The sequence below is a fragment of the Paralichthys olivaceus genome, chromosome 23 (genome assembly GCF_024713975.1).
Source record: "Paralichthys olivaceus isolate ysfri-2021 chromosome 23, ASM2471397v2, whole genome shotgun sequence".
In the NCBI taxonomy this organism is placed as follows: Eukaryota; Metazoa; Chordata; class Actinopteri; order Pleuronectiformes; family Paralichthyidae; genus Paralichthys; species Paralichthys olivaceus.
This window is the reverse complement of record NC_091115.1, coordinates 11,111,453-11,134,507: the sequence shown is the minus strand read 5'-3', so window position 1 is coordinate 11,134,507 and position 23,055 is coordinate 11,111,453. Positions and strand designations below refer to the sequence as shown.

Below are 23,055 nucleotides of genomic sequence, written 5' to 3'. Positions count from 1 at the left end.
CAATCTGCAGAACTAAAAGGAGCCTAAAAACTCTGCCTTCTTGGGGAATGCAAGAGAGAAAAATCAATATGGTATAAAGAGAAAACAAAAATATTAAGGCCTCCTGATCTTTCCATAAAATAAACTAACCAGAGCCACACTTTTTGCTCTCACCTCTTTATGCACACATAAATGCAAAGAAGAGAAAAGAGGAGAAAACATGTATTTAAGCTCAGAGGCATCAGTTTGTTGAAATTGGATTCTGCAGCTCAATAACAGGAGCCCTGTCTTGCCATCGTGTCGCTATAACAGTGTTTATAAATATATATCCTCAGCTGCGACATATGTGGTGTTGTATTGTGCTAACTGCACTGCTGAATCCCATGTTGCTGCTTGTTGGAAGCACTGAGAGGAAAATCTTTTGTTGTGGCGTGTTTTGTTTTTTTTTAAGCAAGTTGCAGTCACAAAATTACACAGTGAACAATAAAACTACCTCCAACTGTGATGAGCGTCACAGGTTCTGCATGTTTCACAGCATGATGCAGTGGATATTAACAGGAGCGTGTTACACAGCATTTGTGTTTGCTGGAAAATTAACTATGAAAACTTTGCAATTACTTTGTCAAAAATCAGGAAATTAAAAGCAAATATCAAACGATGAGAAATAGCAGAGAGCCTCTGTGTTATTGATTTGAGTCTAAAAGGCTTCAAGTGTCGCCTCTTCATTCTTCCGCTGCTGCTCAGCTCCTTTATCTCGCAGCGTTTAACATCTTTAGCCGCCACAAAGCACTTTGTGTGACGAAGTCTTTCGCAGCACAAACAAAACTCCACTCAATTGTGGGTGGGTGTGAACCACTTGGATTCTATTACATGTTTCTCGCTCATCGCTGGCACAGCCGTGGTTCCTTATTTTATAACATGAAAATAATTTCCTGGCTTCCAGCACTTTTTCTTTTAAGTCTTTTAAGTGCCACTTTGACTATTTATACGTAAATGTAAAGCTTCTTTATGACAGTGAAATGTTTCTTTAGCTAAAGCTGTTGACTCTTGCTACCAAATTATTTAATGACTGCGGAAGATGTCTGAACATTCATGGAGGACATTTCTGAAGGGAGCAGCATGTTTCAAATTGTACATACACAGGGATGACATGAGTTCATCGCTTTAAAGAGATCACGTGACGTCATCCCATTCAAAGGGAATGAGCAGCTTTTCGGTTAAAGCCTCCAGTGCAAGCGTGTGAGTTTTGCGATTGTTGTAAATCTGCAAGAACAGCGTTACAGCAAAAGAAAAGTGGATTATTTCTTAAAATCAAATCACGTGAAAAGTAAAGTTATCTCCATCTGATACTTCAAAGAGAAATACTGATGTGCATCAAGGATCTGAAACCAAACAGAATTTGGAGGCACTGGTTTAGCCACATGGAAATTGCAGGCTGTGATCACGACGTTCTCATTAACTCGGTCAGGCGGTTCTCCTTCATTGAGCTGCTGGACATATATATCTTATCCAGCCAGGACCCCCCTCTGAGCCACCTTTAAAGAGAAAATCCAGCCAATCCAGCTCACACGAGCACATAAAACACCATAAATCCTTAAGAAAAGAGGCATCTAAGCCGCAAGTGTTTTTTATTCATTTTTGTGCAAAGTTCTTGCAGTAGTTTAATCAACGTTAATTCATTTTATGCAAGTATTTCTGCTTAATGAGCTATAAAACCCTTAGGGAATCCATATTTCCACTAAAGACTTTTCGTTGGCCAACTGCTGTAATGGCCTTCTCTTACTTTTCTTAAAAGCGTGGGTATTGTCGGTGAAACCTGCCTTAAGGCCAAATGCAGAAGTCCTGGTTGGATATCACGTTCCGTTTCCTGTGCGGCTCAAGTGACGAGAGCCTTGCTTACGGCTTCTGATGCATTATACAGAGCGAGGTCACGCCTCCAGGCACACACACAAACGCACACACAGAGACTTCAGGACCGGTATGCAGATGAAATCGTAGGCAACATTAATAGGTAAACACACCACAGTAAATAAACTCCATTAATGTTCAATTTAGCCCAGCTTTTTTTTTGTCTTATCGGCTCGGCTGTGTTTTTGTTTAGCAGAGAGAGAGTGAGAGAGAGAGGGATGCGATGTGAGAGTCAGTGGGGGTAATTATATACTCCAGACACCCGTAATCTGGGGGTCAGCGCGAGTTCCTCCTCTTTGTTCTACAATCAATAGCCTTGGAGGAGGTGGCGAAAGGATGGCGAGGAAGCAGGGATGGGGAGAAGAGATGGCTAGGAGGAAGGGAAACTTGGTGGGTCCTTATATTCGGCATGAATCATTTAACAGCGCGAGTGTGGGCAAGGTGGGAGAGCAGAAAAACACTGTAGTACACAAACACTTAAGGAATCAGGTGCAACGGGGAAATATCTGGTGGCGTTAACAGGGCCCTGCAGGAAAGACGACGACTGCATCCTGCTGCTGGATTTGTGGGAGGAAGACAAGGCGGAGGAGGAGGGGTCCAATAAAAGAGCTGAAGAGAAAGAGGGAGAGAGAGAATCACTTTTACTTAATCCAGCGATCAGCGGTGAAAGAAACAGCAGCGACTTTATTGTTGCTATCTAGCAAGAGAACTGAGTGGGTTTTATTTGACAGGAGAACAACGTCAGGTAGAGAAATAAAAGAGCTTCACTATTCCTCCTCTAACCGGCTGGACAGACCATCCTTTATTTTTTTTTAACAATCTCAAGTTCTGCAATCCCCTCCACATCTGCAGGTGCACCTGCAGCAGCAAACGCCCGAGGAAGTTGTATGGACTTTCATAAATTGGGCCTCACTGTATAACCCCCCCCCCCCCCAGTATCATACTAATTTTTGTAACTGTCTTGGCCATATTTCAAAGTTCAAGGTTCAAGGTTTCTTTATTAGTACTCGAAGGTTAATTTGTTATGCAAACAGAGTACAACAATCCAGTTAAAAAAGTTAAAAACAGGGAAAAAAAAGACAACAGACAGCAATGGAACCCAATGCAGCCACAAAAAACTGCTTTACCTCCCCCATATGTACCTGCTCCTCCTACAGGAGCCGGAAGTGCTCAAAGTGCTACAGATGAGCTGCATCCCTCAATCATTGCATGAACAAAGCTATCGCTGTAGCTCTTGATTCTACCCTTAGGGGCCACATAACGAAGCCCAAAGCGAAGCAGCTAGCATTTGGGTGGGAAGAGCCCAGAAGAATCAAGTTGGCTTTGCGCTGAAGCTGTGTGACGTACAGCACTGCCAGGTTGAGTTGAGACTCATCTATAAGCCTATTAGCCCACTTTATGATCTGGTTGAGGGAGGTTCGAGATACAAGGGAATTCATAAAAGCTCGATTAAAGAGGGTCAGAATAGTTACATCAATGTTAAAACGGGACAATTTTCTAAGGCAAGACAAAAGCTGATAACCTTTTTTGCAAACTGCCTCTCAGTTCTTATTGAAGGTTAATTTAGAGTCAATGACAGTCTCAAGATACTTATCATTTTTAACACACTCCACAAACTGGCCTTCGATGATTGTATCAATAGTCATTTCCTTTGTTTTTCACACGTGAAGACGAATCATCACACCAACTGATCATTTATACATTTACAGTGACTTTTATTTTTGCCCATTTACTGTGGCAACATTTTTGCATTGGGCGTCAGGTTGACAATATTCTGTCACTGATCATCAGCTTGTGCTGTTAGCTGTAGCCTGAAGTGCTCCTGCAATGTGTTCCCTGATGAATTCAGTGTATGAGGTAAAGATGATTTACTCTATGTACCAAATGCTTTTGGGAGGCGGCCGTTGACCATTCTTTTACATATTGATTCATTCCCTCCACTGAGGAGGTTATGTTTCCACCCCTGTCCGTTTGTTCGTTTGTTTGTGTGTTGATTAGTTGTTTGTCAGCAGGATTATGCAAAAATTAATAATACAATAACTTTCCACAAAACTTGGTGGAAGAATGAATATGTGTCAGGAAGGGACCCACTGACGTTTGCAACATATCTAGACAAAGTATGTCCAGTCATTTTCTCTCTATTTTTCATTTTGATCAGCTCTCAGTTAATAATCAATCAATCTTGATTAAAATAAAAAGTCAGACATGTATGGGGAACTGATATCTATGAGTGTGTGACATTTGGTGCGGCTTGAATTAAGGGGACTATTGGGCCTTGATGGAGGTATGTGCTCTACTGAGTGCCATTCTAGTTTTCTCAATTGTTTGTAGGAGCAACAGCATTATGCCTGAGAAGTTAGTTTGAGGCTTAATCTTTAAGCTTTATTTGACTTGTGATTGTGTTTCTGCGGCAGTTTACTCTTAGGCAACTGTAAAAACTAATTTGTTTTCACAGATTAAGTTACTTAACTGCATCCATGCATGTACTGTATGGTTAATTTAGCCTGGTCAGCTAATGGTCAGTTATAGATTAAATAAAGTCAAAACATAGTTTCTTGGATTTCAGTTTTAGGTCTATATGCTACTGTAGTGATGACGACTACAACTGATGAGTGTTGTTCCAACTTGATATTTGTGGAAGAAATCCAGAAAGAAATTGCAGCTTCTTATAAATAATCTGAGTTGGTTGAATTTGTATTTGTATTGTATGTAAAGTAGCAGCTAAGTGGATTCATATGTGTTCAAGAATGTATCTATAACACACTTGCATATGTGCAGGGTGATAACGAAGAAACTCTAGACAGTTTGTGCACATGGACGATAAAACACGCCAGTTCAGCATTGCCTGCACATGCAACAAAGATAGAAAGCCATTGTTCCCTCACAGCTGAATTAGGAATCTGTCTTGGTCTGTGTTCGCTTCCTCTGCCTCAGAAACAGACAGAGATAAGGAGCGGGACACTATTGCAGTAATGTCAGTCTTCAGCCAAATGGATAAACCTGGATGGCAGGCATTTCGCCGCCGATAAGGATGTTACTGCCACAGATCTGAGGGAGACAAGAGTCAGCTATCTAAAAGCCGCGGAGAATGGGGGCCCCTGCTCACATTGCCCACAGCTTCACAACACAGAGCGTGGGGAACTGATGCTACACTTTTCAAACATCTGAATGGGATCACAGCGGCGACAGCTCGAGGTGTCTTTATTCTGACGTTGGCTCTGTGTAAAGCTCGGTCCCCTTACGCACACGCTGACAGCTAATGTCACTGTGACGAGTGTTCAGACGCCCCAGAGTCAAGCTGGCTTTTATTTCAGGCTACCATTTACGGACTTGATTAGCTCTTGATTTATACGGGTGGAGATAAAAAAGTTTTGCTTGTTATGCAACCAGGAGTTGCCACAGCGCCTCACCCCAGACTGAGCAGGGTGTGGTGCTCCTGACAAGCCAGCCACAAATCATTGTTTTGCTTCATCTCATCAGGGCTTTGAAGCGTGAGGCTCCAGTGTGTTGGGGTGGATGCGAATATTCAGCTAAATTCTGTGAGGGAAATTACAGCTCTGTGGCAGCAGGTGCATCTCCAGTCAGCACCCTCCCTCCCCTTCCCATCCTCAGGCATAAACAGCCATGCACACGTGGACACATATGTTCCAACACACACCTGCGCATAAAATACATATGCACACATCAAAACGACGCTTGCACAGTCACACCTGCTCTTTTTCCATCCGTCTTTCACATGCACAAATCCTCCACCTACATCCCTGCTTCATTCGTGGAAAATAAAAAAAAACAAGCAGCACAATCACTCAGCGACACAGATCCGAACATGATCTCACCACAATGCAGCCAGCGAGCGAGCGAACAGGCAGGGAGCTGCTCCAGAAGAGGTAATTCTGTTTGTGTTTGTTCGACAGAGAAGAGGGAGGGGAGAATAGGAGTTAGTGTGGGTGAAGTGTAAATCTAACATAGGGGCCCCCGTGGCAGAGCCCACAGGATCAAATCCAATTCTGGAGATACACATTAAGCCCGTCAATCACGTCGGTGTCCTTGGGATGCGGCAGAATGGTGATGAGAACGGCGGGGGAATCTCTTTTCCACGAGAGCCGGGATAAAGCCACTAAGAAACACATCTGCGCCGACACAAAAAAAGTAGCAGCACCCCGAGGGGTCTCCCTATTTGAACCCTCCCAACACACACACACATGCAGCTGTGGTACATGACACACTACAGTCAAGCTTTACTTTCAATAGATTGAGGTTTTACTGTAAGCAGTGTGGAGAGGGCCTCGAAGAATTTAAACCTTCATACAGGGAACATGCTTTTACAGGAAACAATATTGAACAGTAACAATAACAACATATGAAAAACAATATAGATAACTGAACTTTTAAAGGTTCATTGTAGAATGTAATGACCTCTAGTGGTGAAGTTGCATATTGCATGGTTTGATAATGACATTGTTGGAATCATTTAATATACATGTTTTTATAAATCAGGTGATAAATCAAAAATACTTTACTTTCCCTTAAATCAAATCTGCATCCGCCCTAAAAAATCAGGTTCAAATAGAAACATCATTCTATACTATAATACTATTTATATAACGGAAATATATATACTGCCATTCAAGTATGAGGTCTGGCTGTAAAAATGTTATGGACCATAGCACAGGCGAACACGCTGAAAAAATCCTTGCAAACAGCTAAATAATGCAGCAGCAGAGCAAGACATCAAGTTAGAGATCGCTTATGTTATTATGAGACACAAAATAATTGTTGGTTCATTATGAAGATGTAGCAGGAGAGATTATAAACATGGTAAACACTGTCACCTCAGACCTAGCTTGACATTTCTATCTTGCAATTTCTCATTACTTAACACAGATACCAATATATACACCTGCCATACGCTACTAATAGGAAGAAATGCTCTTGTTAGATACTTAATATGGAAATAAAGGTGGTATATTCCTTTAAAATTATAGCACATAGCGAGTCTATTGAGCCTCCAGTAGAGCAGGATGCAAATGTGATGTTACATATACAGACACATATTTATAAACAGTAAACATACAGATTAAAACTCTTCCCGAATGCACATCCTAAATCTTTCCTTTAGAAAAGCTTGAGCTGTTTGGCTCACAGCGTGAGTTCATTCAGGCTACAGTGAAAGTGACAGTTAGCCTATTTACTTTTACTCTGGACTTTTACTAATTATCCTGACTACACAGGTAATTATCTTTCACATCAAAGGGCTGCGCTGCAAGTCCTGCTGATCCCCCCCATTACCAACCACCCCCCGACACTCACACACACACACACACACACACACACACACACACACACACACACACACACACTCACACACACACACACACACAAACACACACACAAACACAGGCATCACCAGGATTCCGGAGCCAGCTGAATCTAGATCTAGACCATCGCCTAGCTGCATTTGATGGGGGCAAATGTGACGGGGGTTGGTCTACGTGGTCTCACGAGAAAACCGCAGACACGTTACACACACATTTAACAGTTGCTATTAGATCTCAGGTGTTCCACTGCAGCCGCGGAGAAAGCCTGCGTAGTTTGTTACAGATAAGCGTTAAATAAATGACATCCTGAGGGACCACTGATGATTTCCCCCCCCTGTTTGGTTTCACCCATGCAGATCCGCTCTTTCATCTCATCCATCAGTGCTTTTTGATCACAGTTCACCCTGATCAATGAATAATGCAGCTCCGGCGAGTTTGATTGCCGCCTAAAAGCCACGATGTAATGGCAGAGAGGACCCTGTGACTGAATTTACAGCGCGCACACACACACACACACTTGTGTACACACACTTTAATTAACTTCATCTACTCTGTTCACCGATGCCTCTGGGCTCCTTGTTTCCGCAAACATACAATAATCAGGTCATCTGGCGCCGAGCGTGAATCCTTCATTAACAATCTAACGATAATCTCCGCAGAAACATGTGACTGTGGGAGAGACATTTACATGAGGCGCATTTAAATTCCTTTGAAGTTGTTTGTTTTTCTCACCTTGGAAACACTATTTCTACTTCTCCTCTGTGGTAAGAAGTAAACGCACCCCATAAATATTTATCTACCTAGGGCCTGTGCTATTCTGGCCTAGTGTTTTGAACATGGCCACTGGAGATCGGGCCTATCAGGGACCCGCCGAGAAAGAGAGGCAGAGGGAAAGAGAGGGAGAAAGAGGAGTAGTGAAGGATAATATGTTTGTGCATGTTCCAAAATGGAAAGTGGATGGGTTGCGTGATGTTTAATGCAGGAGGAGCGGGGCAGGGTTCAGAGTGTGTTTCCCTTTCGAGTCACCTCACACTCCTCCAAACTTTCAGCCACAAATAAGACAAGTCTCTGCTGCATTTTTAAGAGTTTTTGTGCTTGTAGGGAACCATTTTATTTTATTTATTTTGTCTTAAACTCAAGGTGAAAGCTTGTTTAATCCCTCCGGCCCCACAGCTTCACTGGTCTGTCAGAGCCAACTCAATTCTTGTTCGAAAGAACTGAACTTTAGGCTGGATTCAGAGGAAATTGTTGTACACAAAACAAAGTTAACCACAGAGTTACATCAAAGGTTGTTTTTATGTTTATTTCATGTATTTTTAAAAAGAGTTCCTGCAGGTTTCAAAAAGTTAAATCTAAGACTTTTTAACACCATAATAAATACAAATGAAGTCCTATGTTAAGTACCATAGATATGAAGGAATATCAAAGTCCCAGCATAATTAAGACTTCCCCATCATTGAAGATTAAGTGAGTACAGAATAATGCTCAAAACATCAGCTAGCTTATCGTTATCAATTCCATGTTAATTTTGCTTTTAGTTTTTTCAAATATTTCATTCAAATTTCTTAATATTTCTTAAAACATGCTACTACTCACGTCAACAAAACAAACACCCGAAACCATTTACTAAACTAAACAAAGGCCTTATTTGTAGTCTTATTACAGTGTAACAAACTATGCATGCTGCAAAACGAAAAACTAAATTTTAAACGCAACAAATATGACGTTAAATGAACATTGACATAATGAAGAGCACCCTAAATTTATTTAGGACTCAGTGCATAATTTAGACTTTTTATAATCATGTGCAAACCCTCTACAAAATATCACCCAGGAATATATATGGAGTTTTTCAGTATGAAAATATTAAGTTTAATCTATTAGATTACTCAAGTACACTAAATATATATATATATATATATATATATATATATATATATATATATATATATATATATTCATCTACAGTTATTCATTTAAATTGATCAAGCACATAAAATGTCAAATAATACAAACATTTTATGATCCTAGATGATGTCTTAAACTAAACTTAACTAAGATGTATGAAAATCAACACAAATCAATTTTGAAACATATTTCTGATTATTTTTCTGCTGCTGTGTCAGCTCTGCATGTTTCACCGTAACACTGATCAATGGGCTTCATTGCATTAAAGCATCTGACGGCCATGTTCTTAATAGATAATAAATGTGACTTATGACAAGACGCAGCACCTGTACCTCGAGTCTGCTGCCAGAAAACAACAACAATGGCTCAGGTGCAAAATAAAAAACAGTTTCACGGTTCAATGAATTTAACGGGAGAGAAAAGTCAAGAATACAGAAAAAAAACGAAGAAAAGACCCTTTTTTACTACTTTTTTCTAACTTATCACCAAAATCTTGAAGGTGGAGGGAAAGTTATCAGGAATGAGTTGCCAGGTCTGACAACAGTGTGCAATTTCAGGCATTTCTCGCTGTCAGCGCCTGACATAGAAGCCAGAGAACCAAAGGTGGCATGAGTTCATAATGATCACATGCATGAATATTGGATATGCGAGCGTACATTTACAGCCATGAAGTAGTGCTGTGTGTGTGTGTGTGTGTGTGTGTGTGTGTGTGTGTGTGTGTGTGTGTGAAGACTGCAAACATGCAGAGGATTTTTTTTTTGTTATCTGTGTGGGAGTGTGACATTTCCTCCCTGAACCCTGGTGACACCTCTGTGCAAGGGAGGAGGGTTGGATTGCACGTCCGTGGCTCGGTGTCTCACACACACACACTGAGGCCCTGTATAGATCTGTCCTGACAGATCCGATCACAATCGGACAACGTTATGTTCGTCAGTTCACACCAATAAAACGCATCCTGAATGTGTCTCCTGTGATCAGGTCCTACTGTAACACTCAATAGGCAAATAATGACGTATGACATTTGTGTTCGGGAAAACCAAATGATGACATTTCAACGCTCTTGGAACTGAATTTTAGCATCTAAATTTTTGCTTTAGAATTTAGAAAACTTGAGTATTTGATTCTGAATATGTGCACTGATTTACTTCCATACATGTGCAACGCAACTAATGTGCAAAGCAACCAATAAGTCAACAATGTGATCTGGTTAATTGTTTTTAAATGTATAATTTATTTTCTATATGTATTCCACTTATACCTTTGTTACTGCCGATACAGTTCATGTACAGGTCCTTACAATATGTTTTACTCATCTTCACTATCTCACACACGTGATAAACTTAGCTAATGAAAGGATTCATTTTCTTGCAGTGTGAATCCAGACTTCTGACAGTCTTCTGTGGGCCCCTGAAGCCGCCCGGTGCACAGCTACCAACCCTGTCCTGCAGAATCCTCCATCTCATGCTGAGGGGAGAAAATCTGACCAGCCGATGTGCCGCCTCAAAAGAAAAACTCTCTTCCATGGTCCAGTAATGGAAGGTTCCAGGGAAACTGTGACTACAGCAGGAGCAGATCTACATGCAGACATGATTCTTGGCACGCTCGCCATCATCAGTCGAATCAGAGGACCAGGCCTGCTGATCACCACCGCCACCACAACACAGGTCCTTCGGGCAGCAGCAGGAATGAACGTCTGGCTCCGTCAGGACTAAACGGAAAGGCAGGTAATGATGATCACTACTATGTGAGCCTCTCCTTGTCAGATAGTGACACCTGCTTTGTTCTTGTAATATGAAATCTATTTGAAAGTTTCTGAGCGTAATGTGCAAATATTTGAGTTGAGTGTACATAGGTTCTTGCAGTTGTGAAAACATTTAATTAGACAGAGACGAATCATCACAGTTAAAAGATTTATTGCGTTTTTATGACTTTTTTTTATCATATTTCAGACGACATGCTAACCAATGACTTTTTTATCATATTTCAGACGACATGCTGACCTAAGACTTTTTTATCATATTTCGGACGACATGCTAACCTACGACTTTTTTATCATATTTCAGAAAGACATGCTAACCTAAGACTTTTTCATCATATTTCGGACGACATGCTAACTTACGACTTTTTTTTATCATATTTCATACGACAGGCTAACCTATGACCCCCTTTATTATCATATTTTGGACGACATGCTAACCTGTGACCTTTTTTATCATATTTTGGACGACATGCTAACCTATGACTTTTTTATCATATTTCGGACGACATGCTAACCTATGACTTTTTTATCATATTTCAGAAAGACATGCTAACCTATGACTTTTTTATCATATTTCGGACAACATGCTAACCTATGACCACTTCGTTGCTGCCGATACAGTTCATGTACGGCTCCTTACAATATGTTTTACTCATCTTCACTATCTCACACACGTGATAAACTTAGCTAATGAAAGGATTCATTTTCTTGCAGTGTGAATCCAGACTTCTGACAGTCTTCTGTGGGCCCCTGAAGCCGCCCGGTGCACAGCTACCAACCCTGTCCTGCAGAATCCTCCATCTCATGCTGAGGGGAGAAAATCTGACCAGCCGATGTGCCGCCTCAAAAGAAAAACTCTCTTCCATGGTCCAGTAATGGAAGGTTCCAGGGAAACTGTGACTACAGCAGGAGCAGATCTACATGCAGACATGATTCTTGGCACGCTCGCCATCATCAGTCGAATCAGAGGACCAGGCCTGCTGATCACCACCGCCACCACAACACAGGTCCTTCGGGCAGCAGCAGGAATGAACGTCTGGCTCCGTCAGGACTAAACGGAAAGGCAGGTAATGATGATCACTACTATGTGAGCCTCTCCTTGTCAGATAGTGACACCTGCTTTGTTCTTGTAATATGAAATCTATTTGAAAGTTTCTGAGCGTAATGTGCAAATATTTGAGTTGAGTGTACATAGGTTCTTGCAGTTGTGAAAACATTTAATTAGACAGAGACGAATCATCACAGTTAAAAGATTTATTGCGTTTTTATGACTTTTTTTTATCATATTTCAGACGACATACTAACCAATGACTTTTTTATCATATTTCAGACGACATGCTAACCAATGACTTTTTTATCATATTTCAGACGACATGCTGACCAATGACTTTTTTATCATATTTCAGAAAGACATGCTAACCTAAGACTTTTTCATCATATTTCGGACGACATGCTAACCTACGACTTTTTTATCATATTTCAGAAAGACATGCTAACCTAAGACTTTTTCATCATATTTCGGACGACATGCTAACTTACGACTTTTTTTTATCATATTTCATACGACAGGCTAACCTATGACCCCCTTTATTATCATATTTTGGACGACATGCTAACCTGTGACCTTTTTTATCATATTTTGGACGACATGCTAACCTATGACTTTTTTATCATATTTCGGACGACATGCTAACCTATGACTTTTTTATCATATTTCAGAAAGACATGCTAACCTATGACTTTTTTATCATATTTCGGACAACATGCTAACCTATGACCACTTCGTTGCTGCCGATACAGTTCATGTACGGCTCCTTACAATATGTTTTACTCATCTTCACTATCTCACACACGTGATAAACTTAGCTAATGAAAGGATTCATTTTCTTGCAGTGTGAATCCAGACTTCTGACAGTCTTCTGTGGGCCCCTGAAGCCGCCCGGTGCACAGCTACCAACCCTGTCCTGCAGAATCCTCCATCTCATGCTGAGGGGAGAAAATCTGACCGGCCGATGTGCCGCCTCAAAAGAAAAACTCTCTTCCATGGTCCAGTAATGGAAGGTTCCAGGGAAACTGTGACTACAGCAGGAGCAGATCTACATGCAGACATGATTCTTGGCACGCTCGCCATCACTAGTCGAATCAGAGGACCAGGCCTGCTGATCACCACTGCCACCACAACACAGGTCCTTCGGGCAGCAGCAGGAATGAACGTCTGGCTCCGTCAGGACTAAACGGAAAGGCAGGTAATGATGATCACTACTATGTGAGCCTCTCCTTGTCAGATAGTGACACCTGCTTTGTTCTTGTAATATGAAATCTATTTGAAAGTTTCTGAGCGTAATGTGCAAATATTTGAGTTGAGTGTACATAGGTTCTTGCAGTTGTGAAAACATTTAATTAGACAGAGACGAATCATCACAGTTAAAAGATTTATTGCGTTTTTATGACTTTTTTTTATCATATTTCAGACGACATGCTAAGACTTTTTTATCATATTTCGGAAGACAATACTAACCTATGACTTTTTTATCATATTTCGGACGACATGCTAGCCTATGACCACTTCGTTGCTGCCGATACAGTTCATGTACGGCTCCTTACAATATGTTTTACTCATCTTCACTATCTCACACATGTGATAAACTTAGCTAATGAAAGGATTCATTTTCTTGCAGTGTGAATCCAGACTTCTGACAGTCTTCTGTGGGCCCCTGAAGCCGCCCGGTGCACAGCTACCAACCCTGTCCTGCAGAATCCTCCATCTCATGCTGAGGGGAGAAAATCTGACCAGCCGATGTGCCGCCTTAAAAGAAAAACTCTCTTCCATGGTCCAGTAATGGAAGGTTCCAGGGAAACTGTGACTACAGCAGGAGCAGATCTACATGCAGACATGATTCTTGGCACGCTCGCCATCATCAGTCGAATCAGAGGACCAGGCCTGCTGATCACCACCGCCACCACAACACAGGTCCTTCGGGCAGCAGCAGGAATGAACGTCTGGCTCCGTCAGGACTAAACGGAAAGGCAGGTAATGATGATCACTACTATGTGAGCCTCTCCTTGTCAGATAGTGACACCTGCTTTGTTCTTGTAATATGAAATCTATTTGAAAGTTTCTGAGCGTAATGTGCAAATATTTGAGTTGAGTGTACATAGGTTCTTGCAGTTGTGAAAACATTTAATTAGACAGAGACGAATCATCACAGTTAAAAGATTTATTGCGTTTTTATGACTTTTTATTATCATATTTCAGACGACATGCTAACCTAAGACTTTTTCATCATATTTCGGACGACATGCTAACTTACGACTTTTTTTTATCATATTTCATACGACATACTAACCAATGACTTTTTATTATCATATTTCAGACGACATACTAACCAATGACTTTTTATTATCATATTTCAGACGACATGCTAACCTATGACTTTTTTATCATATTTCAGAAAGACATGCTAACCTATGACTTTTTTATCATATTTCGGACGACATGCTAACCTATGACTTTTTTATCATATTTCGGAAGACATGCTAACCTATGACTTTTTTATCATATTTCGGAAGACATACTAACCTATGACTTTTTTAGGTCATTTCAGACGACATGCTAACCTATGACTTTTTTATCATATTTTGGAAGACATACTAACCTATGACTTTTTTATCATATTTCGGACGACATACTAACCTATGACTTTTTTATCATATTTCGGACGACATGCTAACCTATGACTTTTTTATCATATTTCGGAAGACATGCTAACCTATGACTTTTTTAATCATATTTCGGAAGACATACTAACCTATGACTTTTTTTATCATATTTCGGAAGACATACTAACCTATGACTTTTTTAGGTCATTTCAGACGACATGCTAACCTATGACTTTTTTATCATATTTTGGACGACATGCTAACCTATTACTTTTTTATCATATTTCGGAAGACATACTAACCTATGACTTTTTTATCATATTTCGGACGACATGCTAACCTATGACTTTTTTATCATATTTCGGAAGACATACTAACCTATGACTTTTTTAGGTCATTTCAGACGACATGCTAACCTATGACTTTTTTATCATATTTCGGACGACATGCTAACCTATGGCTTTTTTATCATATTTCGGAAGACATACTAACCTATGGCTTTTTTATCATATTTCGGACGACATACTAACCTATGGCTTTTTTATCATATTTCGGACGACATGCTAACCTATGGCTTTTTTTTATCATATTTCGGACGACATGCTAACCTATGACTTTTTTATCATATTTCAGACGACATACTAACCTATGACTTTTTTATCATATTTCGGACGACATGCTAACCTATGACTTTTTTATCATATTTCGGACAACATACTAACCTATGGCTTTTTTATCATATTTCGGACGACATGCTAACCTATGGCTTTTTTTTATCATATTTCGGACGACATACTAACCTATGACTTTTTTATCATATTTCGGACGACATACTAACCTATGACTTTTTTATCATATTTCGGACGACATGCTAACCTATTCCTTTTTTATCATATTTCAGACGATATGCTAACCTATGACTTTTTTATCATATTTCGGACGACATACTAACCTATGGCTTTTTTTTATCATATTTCGGACGACATGCTAACCTATGACTTTTTTATCATATTTCGGACGACATACTAACCTATGACTTTTTTATCATATTTCGGACGACATGCTAACCTATTCCTTTTTTATCATATTTCAGACGATATGCTAACCTATGGCTTTTTTATCATATTTCGGACGACATACTAACCTATGACTTTTTTATCATATTTCGGACGACATGCTAACCTATTCCTTTTTTATCATATTTCAGACGATATGCTAACCTATTCCTTTTTTATCATATTTCGGAACACATACTAACCTATGACTTTTTTTATCATATTTCGAACGACATACTAACCTATGGCTTTTTTATCATATTTCGGACGACATGCTAACCTATGGCTTTTTTATCATATTTCGGACGACATGCTAACCTATGACTTTTTTATCATATTTTGGACGACATACTAACCTATGACTTTTTTAGGTCATTTCAGAAGACATGCTAACCTATGGCTTTTTTATCATATTTCGGACGACATACTAACCTATGGCTTTTTTATCATATTTCGGACGACATACTAACCTATGACTTTTTTATCATATTTTGGACGACATACTAACCTATGACTTTTTTAGGTCATTTCAGACGACATGCTAACCTATGGCTTTTTTATCATATTTCGGACGACATACTAACCTATGACTTTTTTATCATATTTCGGACGACATGCTAACCTATGGCTTTTTTATCATATTTCAGACGACATACTAACCTATGACTTTTTTATCATATTTCGGACGACATGCTAACCTATGGCTTTTTTATCATATTTCGGACGACATGCTAACCTATGGCTTTTTTATCATATTTCAGACGACATACTAACCTATGGCTTTTTTATCATATTTCGGACGACATGCTAACCTATGACTTTTTTATCATATTTCAGACGACATACTAACCTATGACTTTTTTTATCATATTTCGGACGACATACTAACCTATGACTTTTTTATCATATTTCGGACGACATACTAACCTATGACTTTTTTATCATATTTCGGACGACATGCTAATCTATGGCTTTTTTATCATATTTCAGACGACATGCTAACCTATGACTTTTTTATCATATTTCGGACGACATACTAACCTATGGCTTTTTTATCATATTTCGGACGACATACTAACCTATGACTTTTTTATCATATTTCGGACGACATGCTAACCTATGGCTTTTTTATCATATTTCGGACGACATGCTAACCTATGGCTTTTTTATCATATTTCGGAAGACATACTAACCTATGACTTTTTTAGGTCATTTCAGACGACATGCTAACCTATTCCTTTTTTATGATATTTCGGAAGACATACTAACCTATGACTTTTTTAGGTCATTTCAGACGACATGCTAACCTATGACTTTTTTATCATATTTCGGACGACATGCTAACCTATGACTTTTTTATCATATTTCGGAAGACATACTAACCTATGACTTTTTTAGGTCATTTCAGACGACATGCTAACCTATTCCTTTTTTATGATATTTCGGAAGACATACTAACCTATGACTTTTTTAGGTCATTTCAGACGACATGCTAACCTATGGCTTTTTTATCATATTTCAGACGACATGCTAACCTATGGCTTTTTTATCATATTTCGGACGACATGCTAACCTATGACTTTTTTATCATATTTCAGACGACATACTAACCTATGACTTTTTTATCATATTTCGGACGACATACTAACCTATGGCTTTTTCATCATATTTCGGACGACATGCTAACCTATGACTTTTTTATCATATTTCGGACGACATACTAACCTATGACTTTTTTATCATATTTCGGACGACATACTAACCTATGGCTTTTTTATCATATTTCGGACGACATGCTAACCTATGACTTTTTTATCATATTTCGGACGACATACTAACCTATGGCTTTTTTATCATATTTCGGACGACATACTAACCTATGACTTTTTTAGGTCATTTCAGGCGACATGCTAACCTATGACTTTTTTATCATATTTCGGACGACATGCTAACCTATGACTTTTTTATGATATTTCGGAAGACATACTAACCTATGACTTTTTTAGGTCATTTCAGACGACATGCTAACCTATGGCTTTTTTATCATATTTCAGACGACATACTAACCTATGACTTTTTTATCATATTTCGGACGACATGCTAACCTATGACTTTTTTATCATATTTCAGACGACATACTAACCTATGACTTTTTTATCAAATTTCGGACGACATACTAACCTATGGCTTTTTTATCATATTTCGGACGACATACTAACCTATGGCTTTTTTATCATATTTCGGACGACATACTAACCTATGACTTTTTTATCATATTTCGGACGACATACTAACCTATGACTTTTTTATCATATTTTGGACGACATACTAACCTATGACTTTTTTAGGTCATTTCAGACGACATGCTAACCTATGGCTTTTTTATCATATTTCGGACGACATACTAACCTATGACTTTTTTATCATATTTCGGACGACATGCTAACCTATGGCTTTTTTATCATATTTCAGACGACATGCTAACCTATGACTTTTTTATCATATTTCGGACGACATACTAACCTATGACTTTTTTATCATATTTCGGACGACATACTAACCTATGGCTTTTTTATCATATTTCGGACGACATGCTAACCTATGACTTTTTTATCATATTTCGGACGACATACTAACCTATGGCTTTTTTATCATATTTCGGACGACATGCTAACCTATGACTTTTTTATCATATTTCGGACGACATACTAACCTATGACTTTTTTATCATATTTCGGACGACATACTAACCTATGGCTTTTTTATCATATTTCGGACGACATGCTAACCTATGACTTTTTTAGGTCATTTCAGACGACATACTATGACATTTTTGATCATATTTCTGACATATATTCATATTTTTATCAAAACTCTCTTCCATGTTCCAGTAATGGAAGGTTCCAGGGAAACTGTGACTACAGCAGGAGCAGATCTACATGCAGACATGATTCTTGGCACGCTCGCCATCATCAGTCAGAGGACCAGGCCTGCTGATCACCACCGCCACCACAACACAGGTCCTTCAGGCAGCAGCCTGAATGAACGTCAGGCTCAGAATAACAGAATATGACATTGAAGATATGTGAGATGTGAAATGTGATTAATAAAAACACTGCTGAAAATTTCAAATAAAATGTGTTTTTGAATATTTGTCTCCGAATTGAATTTCTCTAATGTCTCTATTATCTCTTTTTATCTCTAATGTCTCTATTATCTCTAATGTCTCTTAACATCTCTTATATCTCTTTTTATCTCTAAATATCTCTATTTATCTCTATTATCTCTTTTTATCTCTAATGTCTCTTAACATCTCTTATATCTCTTTTTATCTCTAAATATCTCTATTTATCTCTTTATCTCTAATGTCTCTATTATCTCTAATGTCTCTAAATATCTCTAATATCTCTATTATCTCTATTATCTATGTCTCTTACATCTCTATTTATCTCTAATGTCTCTAATATATCTAATTATCTCTATTATCTCTAATGTCTCTAATATATCTATTTATCTCTATTATCTCTAATGTCTCTAATATATCTATTTATCTCTATTATCTCTAATATCTCTAATGTCTCTTTTATCTCTAATGTCTCTAATATCTTTGTTTATCTCTATTATCTCTAATGTCTCTTTTATCTCTAATATCTCTATTTATCTCTATTGTCTCTATTTATCTCTATTATCTCTTTTATCTCTAATGTCTCTTATATCTATTTATCTCTATTGTCTCTAAATATCTCTATTTATCTCTAATGTCTCTAAATATCTCTATTATTTCTAATATCTCTAATGTCTCTTTTATCTCTAATGTCTCTTATATCTCTATTTATCTAAAATGTCTCTGAATATCTCTAATATTTCTATTTATCTCTAATGTCTCTAAATATCTATTTATCTCTATTGTCTCTAAATATCTCTATTTATCTCTATTATCTCTTTTTATCTCTAATGTCTCTATTTATCTCTTTTATCTCTGATGTCTCTATTATCTCTATTTATCTCTAAATATCTCCAATATCCCTAATAACTCTAATGTCTCTATATATCTCTAATGTGTCTATGATCTCTATTTATCGCTAATGTCTCTAAATATCTCTAATATCTCTATTTATCTCTAATGTCTCTTTTATCTCTAATGTCTCTTTTATCTCTAATGTCTCTAAAATATCTCTAATATTTCTATTTATCTCTAATGTCTCTTTTATCTCTAATGTCTCTAAATATCTCTAATATCTCTATTTATCTCTAAGTCATAGGTTAGCATGTCGTCCGAAATATGATAAAAAAGCCATAGGTTAGTATGTCGTCCGAAATATGATAAAAAAGCCATAGGTTAGCATGTCGTCCGAAATATGATAAAAAAGTCATAGGTTAGTATGTCGTCTGAAATATGATAAAAAAGTCATAGGTTAGTATGTCGTCTGAAATATGATAAAAAAGTCATAGGTTAGCATGTCGTCCGAAATATGATAAAAAAGTCATAGGTTAGTATGTCTTCCGAAATATGATTAAAAAGTCATAGGTTAGTATGTCGTCCGAAATATGATAAAAAAAGCCATAGGTTAGTATGTCGTCCGAAATATGATAAAAAAGTCATAGGTTAGTATGTCTTCCGAAATATGATAAAAAAGTCATAGGTTAGTATGTCGTCCGAAATATGATAAAAAAGTCATAGGTTAGTATGTCGTCCGAAATATGATAAAAAAGTCATAGGTTAGTATGTCGTCCGAAATATGATAAAAAAGCCATAGGTTAGTATGTCGTCCGAAATATGATAAAAAAGTCATAGGTTAGTATGTCTTCCGAAATATGATAAAAAAGCCATAGGTTAGCATGTCGTCCGAAATATGATAAAAAAGTCATAGGTTAGTATGTCGTCTGAAATATGATAAAAAAGCCATAGGTTAGTATGTCGTCCGAAATATGATAAAAAAGCCATAGGTTAGCATGTCGTCCGAAATATGATAAAAAAGCCATAGGTTAGTATGTCGTCCGAAATATGATAAAAAAGTCATAGGTTAGCATGTCGTCCGAAATATGATAAAAAAGCCATAGGTTAGTATGTCGTCCGAAATATGATAAAAAAGTCATAGGTTAGCATGTCGTCCGAAATATGATAAAAAAGCCATAGGTTAGTATGTCGTCCGAAATATGATAAAAAAGTCATAGGTTAGTATGTCGTCTGAAATATGATAAAAAAGTCATAGGTTAGTATGTCGTCCGAAATATGATAAAAAAGTCATAGGTTAGCATGTCGTCCGAAATATGATAAAAAAGCCATAGGTTAGTATGTCGTCTGAAATGACCTAAAAAAGTCATAGGTTAGTATGTCGTCCAAAATATGATAAAAAAGCCATAGGTTAGCATGTCGTCCGAAATATGATAAAAAAGTCATAGGTTAGTATGTCGTCCGAAATATGATAAAAAAGTCATAGGTTAGTATGTCGTCTGAAATATGATAAAAAAGTCATAGGTTAGTATGTCGTCTGAAATATGATAAAAAAGCCATAGGTTAGCATGTCGTCCGAAATATGATAAAAAAGTCATAGGTTAGTATGTCGTCCGAAATATGATAAAAAAGTCATAGGTTAGTATGTCGTCCGAAATATGATAAAAAAGCCATAGGTTAGTATGTCGTCCGAAATATGATAAAAAAGTCATAGGTTAGCATGTCGTCCGAAATATGATAAAAAAGTCATAGGTTAGTATGTCGTCTGAAATGACCTAAAAAAGTCATAGGTTAGTATGTCGTCTGAAATATGATAAAAAAGCCATAGCTTAGCATGTCGTCCGAAATATGATAAAAAAGTCATAGGTTAGTATGTCGTCCGAAATATGATAAAAAAGTCATAGGTTAGTATGTCGTCCGAAATATGATAAAAAAAGTCATAGGTTAGTATGTCGTCTGAAATATGATAAAAAAGTCATAGGTTAGCATGTCGTCCGAAATATGATAAAAAAGCCATAGGTTAGTATGTCGTCTGAAATATGATAAAAAAGCCATAGGTTAGCATGTCGTCCGAAATATGATAAAAAAGCCATAGGTTAGCGTGTCGTCCGAAATATGATAAAAAAGTCATAGGTTAGTATGTCGTCTGAAATATGATAAAAAAGCCATAGGTTAGCATGTCGTCCGAAATATGATAAAAAAGTCATAGGTTAGTATGTCGTCCGAAATATGATAAAAAAGCCATAGGTTAGCATGTCGTCTGAAATGACCTAAAAAAGTCATAGGTTAGTATGTCGTCCGAAATATGATAAAAAAGTCATAGGTTAGTATGTCGTCCGAAATATGATAAAAAAGTCATAGGTTAGCATGTCGTCTGAAATATGATAAAAAAGTCATAGGTTAGTATGTCGTCCGAAATATGATAAAAAAGTCATAGGTTAGCATGTCGTCCGAAATATGATAAAAAAAAGCCATAGGTTAGTATGTCGTCCGAAATATGATAAAAAAGCCATAGGTTAGTATGTCGTCCGAAATATGATAAAAAAGCCATAGGTTAGTATGTCGTCCGAAATATGATAAAAAAGCCATAGGTTAGTATGTCGTCCGAAATATGATAAAAAAGCCATAGGTTAGCATGTCGTCCGAAATATGATAAAAAAGTCATAGGTTAGTATGTCGTCTGAAATATGATAAAAAAGCCATAGGTTAGCATGTCGTCCGAAATATGATAAAAAAGTCATAGGTTAGTATGTCGTCCGAAATATGATAAAAAAGCCATAGGTTAGCATGTCGTCTGAAATGACCTAAAAAAGTCATAGGTTAGTATGTCGTCCAAAATATGATAAAAAAGTCATAGGTTAGTATGTCGTCCGAAATATGATAAAAAAGTCATAGGTTAGTATGTCGTCCGAAATATGATAAAAAAGCCATAGGTTAGTATGTCGTCTGAAATATGATAAAAAAGTCATAGGTTAGTATGTCGTCCGAAATATGATAAAAAAGCCATAGGTTAGTATGTCGTCCGAAATATGATAAAAAAGTCATAGGTTAGTATGTCGTCTGAAATATGATAAAAAAGTCATAGGTTAGTATGTCGTCCGAAATATGATAAAAAAGTCATAGGTTAGTATGTCGTCTGAAATATGATAAAAAAGTCATAGGTTAGTATGTCGTCCGAAATATGATAAAAAAGCCATAGGTTAGTATGTCGTCCGAAATATGATAAAAAAGCCATAGGTTAGTATGTCGTCCGAAATATGATAAAAAAGCCATAGGTTAGCATGTCGTCCGAAATATGATAAAAAAGTCATAGGTTAGTATGTCGTCCGAAATATGATAAAAAAGCCATAGGTTAGCATGTCGTCCGAAATATGATAAAAAAGTCATAGGTTAGTATGTCGTCTGAAATATGATAAAAAAAGCCATAGGTTAGTATGTCGTCCGAAATATGATAAAAAAGCCATAGGTTAGCATGTCGTCCGAAATATGATAAAAAAGCCATAGGTTAGTATG

General features: G+C 37.7%; 2 long non-coding RNA genes across 9 annotated transcripts in view; one reads left to right on the top strand and one right to left on the bottom strand.

Annotated features, from left to right (window-relative positions):
* The window catches only part of LOC109632762 (uncharacterized), a 158,506-nt gene extending 139,889 nt beyond the window's left edge, over positions 1-18,617 (top strand). For 3 of the 6 annotated variants that reach the window (XR_011240197.1, XR_011240199.1, XR_011240198.1), the window contains 5 exons: positions 10,485-10,837; positions 11,587-11,939; positions 12,766-13,118; positions 13,551-13,903; positions 18,479-18,617. This is a non-coding gene — a long non-coding RNA (uncharacterized lncRNA). The remainder of the gene's footprint in view (positions 1-10,484; positions 10,838-11,586; positions 11,940-12,765; positions 13,119-13,550; positions 13,904-18,478) is intronic. The other 3 variants (XR_011240202.1, XR_011240201.1, XR_011240200.1) reach the window with 3 other exon arrangements.
* On the bottom strand, positions 12,130-18,482 carry LOC138406810 (uncharacterized). Of its 3 annotated transcripts, none has more exons than XR_011240204.1 (3): positions 14,377-18,482; positions 14,300-14,338; positions 12,130-12,528 (listed from the first exon to the last, which is right to left on the bottom strand). It is a non-coding gene; the product is annotated as an uncharacterized lncRNA (long non-coding RNA). The 3 variants fall into 3 exon arrangements; XR_011240205.1 differs by lacking the exon at positions 14,300-14,338 and adding an exon at positions 12,567-12,605; XR_011240203.1 differs by lacking the exon at positions 12,130-12,528 and having other exon boundaries at positions 14,076-14,338.
* Positions 18,618-23,055: the final 4,438 nt, after the last annotated feature.